The sequence below is a fragment of the Triticum dicoccoides genome, chromosome 2A (genome assembly GCF_002162155.2).
Source record: "Triticum dicoccoides isolate Atlit2015 ecotype Zavitan chromosome 2A, WEW_v2.0, whole genome shotgun sequence".
Taxonomy (NCBI): domain Eukaryota; kingdom Viridiplantae; phylum Streptophyta; class Magnoliopsida; order Poales; family Poaceae; genus Triticum; species Triticum dicoccoides.
Window position 1 is genome coordinate 39,775,041 of NC_041382.1, and position 4,168 is coordinate 39,779,208.

Sequence of the window (4,168 nt, forward strand, 5' to 3'; positions counted from 1 at the left end):
TCCATGAATAAAATATATGCAACTATGCACAGTAAAGATACTTAAAATAGTTACTGGACTAAACTCACTGATATAGAGCTATCAAAACCGGAGCCAAGGCTCAAATCTTAACAACGATCAAAGCAGACTTCAGCCTTGTGGTTGCCGCATAGGCTCACCACAGTGACAACACCAACTCTCTTCCGTCTTCTTAGTTTCTTGACAAAAAATGATACTGCTATTTGCACATTAGGGAGTAAATTATGCTTCAAGCATTTCTCAAACCAAATCGGCAATATGTAGGCTTAAAATATCAGCAGGCATCCACACAGATTTCTACAGCTGAAATATAGTGTTGTGATTTGTGTACCCATAATGCAGAATAACCTATTGTTCTATTTGGTGGTTAAATAAATAAACATTATTGTTTTTGGCTAGTGCCTGTAGAGCTACTAAATGATAGTCAGCGTCACTGTATATTTCTAAGAAAGAAAATTATAAGACTTCATTGGTTGTAAATAACGCTAATTGTATTGGTTGCCACCAATGTCGACTTGAAAAGAAAATTATGGAGCTTCAGTTCATATGCATCTAGTCATATAAAAAAATAAGAACACATGCTTCAACTCCTGTTAGTTCGGTCACAAAAAAAATCATCACCAAAAATCAGAAGACAAAGTATCATTGTTATATTTGTTGACTTGATTGATTACTGTAGGTTAACACACCCAACTGGAATTAACCTGCAATAGGATAAAAGAAATTAAGATTTGAGACGTGTGTTATAGGGTTCATAGAAGAGAGAAGAGGGAGGTACCATATCAAATCATTGGTCGCACAGTTTGACATTCAACTTTTCATTTTCCAATGAGACCTCAGGGATTCATATACATAAACGTTGATTGATATATCAGGTCCAACTCCCTGTAACACTAAAAGTTACTGGGAAGTCAACTAAAAAACAATTCTCAGCAGAAACATACGGCTTACCAATAAGGTGGACCAAAGGCCTTTACAATCCTCTACCATTCTCTTCTCTACAAATTGTAGACAACGTGTGAAAGATGCCCTTGTAATACCTAGTGGTTTTCTGCATAATTTTATAGACATGAAAGTTTAGCTTACTAAAACATGTTCCTTTGGTCTGTAAAGCTGCATTGCATGAAAGCATTAGGTAAAGATGCTCTAAGTTCTAACTGGAAGTTATATTGATTGATTGGTTGGCTTAGTGTTATTCACAAATCACGAAAGGAAGAAAAGCATCACCTGTGTTGTCAGGTGATTTCAAAGAACATCCAATGGGTAAGTTACAGATGCAGGTGTCACTCACGCTAGACCACCACCAAGTAAACATATAGACACTAACATAATTTGGGCCGTCCATTCCGTGAAGCTGCAACTATATTTCGAAATTTATAAACCTATAACAAAAAAACATAGTCGTGAGAAATCTTGCAAGTTAACATACTAAAATTCAGTGCTGAACTTTTTGTATCACTCATATCAATAGAAGCTGATGACGGAATAAGAAAATCGATGTATAATTTTCACAAGATTGCCTTTCGAATATGCCCAAAACACTTCTTGTCGAACAACCCACGAAGCCATGTGCCATATACTACCCTTCCTTAGACCTGCAACATCTGAATGCATACCTGCCACCTGTCGGATCAGTATGCCACAAGCTCATACAACAAACTATATCATCAGCATATGGGTTATGTGACAAAAAAATTACTGTATTCAAGAACATTTTCGCGAGATTGCAATTTTGTAGCTATGAACAGCATATGGTACATACAATGAATCCACAACCAAGTTGAAGTTTGGACCATGATTGGACAATACAGCGCAGAGTGTTGTAAATTAACAACAATAATAATAGGCCATGACTGTCAACCAGAGATATTATCAGCAATCAATTCAAAGCGAGGGAAGAATATATATCACATTCAGGGAACTTAGTTGATATTATCAGCATCCAATTCCTTTGAAGAATCTATATATGTGCAGTGTGAAAGCAGAAGGAGCACAACAGCACCATGAAATAGAAGACAAATATTCCTTCACGCTCACAATCCATGCACATGAGAACGCCGGAGATAAAAGAGGGGGCGGAAAGCCTATTACCTGCAAGAGGATGGGGAGTGGCGAGGATCGAGATGCAGATCTTGCCGACCATGCCGGTGAGGTGTGCGACGGTGATCCAGCCAAGAGCCGCTGCGCTTGGCAGGGGAAGGCCCCGACGACGCCATGGAAGAGGAGACGGTGGCCGCCGCCAGTCGACGGCAACGGGGACCTGGCGGATATCACCTCCATCATCCTAGACACGCCTTCATGGTGGGCATCCTCACGGCCCCTTGAAACCGCAGCAGCTTCTCCTTGCATCCCCGTCGCCAGATCATAGCAAACTGCACACACGCCCGAATCAGATCAAGATGCGGAAATAACCAAACCAGAAGAAGTGGAGGAGGGATTCGTACCTAGTCGAGGCCATGGACCAGAGGGTGATCTGCGGCGCCAACGCCAGATCGGTCATCGTGGCCGCGGGCGAGGGACGCGGCGGCGACCTCGTTCCTCGGCGGCGGCGGCGGATTCTATCGGGGCTGGGGCGTCTCCTCTCGGCGGCGGCGGCGGCTCCTCTCGGGGCTGCCTGGGTCGCTCACCATGAAGAAGAAGATAGGGTGGAGGAATTGAGCGAGGGAGGAGGAATCAAGCGGCTTGTACGGCAGGGGGCCAAACCATGATAAAAATCAGTACAACCCGCGAGGTGGAGAACGAAATGACTTACCTATAGCTCATGATTCGATTGAGATGATAGGGAAGGAAGGAAAATTGTGATTTAGTCAGACAAAGTTTTGGAAAGTTCTGATTCAGCTGAGAAATAGATGGAAATAATGCCTCAGGATGAGGAGGTCACGATTAGGGTATGGCAAGAAGAACTTTTTTGGAAAGCTTTGATTCTGGTGATAATTACCATATTCAAAATTTCCTTAGTTATAGTCTTACCATACATGGATTGATTTATTACTATAATTATCATATTTGAGATTTCTAAGTTTATAGCCATACCATACGTGGATTAATTATGATTGATTACCATAAATACGTTGGGTATTGCCGGTCAGACGAGAAAAGAAAAAAACCGGTGGGAGGGGCTGGTGGGAGGTGGGACGAAGAAAAACCGGTTGAAAATAAACCGGTTGAAAGTGGGGGGGACTATTCAACCAATTCGTCCATTAGGAGTAGAGATGAACTACCATTTTGCTCTTATTTATACTAAATTACCCTGCCACCCATGCTGTCGGAGAAAATACGAGCTATTCTTTTTTCAGACTATATGACCTTCTTTTCTTTATTTTCCATGCATAGATTATTCACTTCCTACAGTTTTATATTGCCAACAGCTGATCCAGATGCCAAAAAGGAAAAAATTAGGCATGATATATACATACATTTTTCTGATGAATACAGATAATAAGGGCTGATCACAACTATAGGTTGTTATGATCCAAATGCTGGTGCATATTACTACTCCATGCCAGTGTGTTACCTCTTTGTGTTGGTCCTCTCAGAAAAGCTCGGTTCACTGCACAGAATTTCAATTCTTGGCTTTTTGACATGGTGGCGCTTACAACGGCATCTACCTGAATAACCGAACCGACCAACACGTCAAACATGGCGCTTACGACGGCATCTACCTGAATAACCGAGCCGACCAACACGTCAAACACAACATCATCGACGGAATTCAAAGATAATGGCGCCTGCTACTCAATGTATACATAGATACTTTCGTCATCATTGATGTAGCTTATAGGACTATAGATTTTTAATCAAACCTACTACAGATTTTCAGTAGAACCAGCAGGGTCTACGTTCCCTTCAAGGGAAAGGCACACAAGGTAATTAACCTATTTATTTTACGCAGACTGTCATGAACAGGACCACTTCTTGTACCTTTCTTTTTATGAACCAGACATTTACTTTTTGACATGCATTTTCATATTTCCTTCACATGGAAACAAAGCTCTGCCTTTTGTTCTAGAAGTTCATCCAAAAGGCTTCTTAATGTGCAGCAGTAAACTATACCTGGCTTATTCTCTTGATTTTTTTTTCAAATGCCAATATATATTTCAGGAACATCAAACATATATTTCAGCACAAAAGACAGCTATTCATCTCTTGA

The 4,168-nt window shown here is 41.1% G+C and overlaps 1 pseudogene; it reads right to left on the bottom strand.

Annotated features, from left to right (window-relative positions):
* Positions 1 to 837: 837 nt before the first annotated feature.
* Positions 838 to 2,298, bottom strand: LOC119357520 (annotated as a pseudogene).
* Positions 2,299 to 4,168: the final 1,870 nt, after the last annotated feature.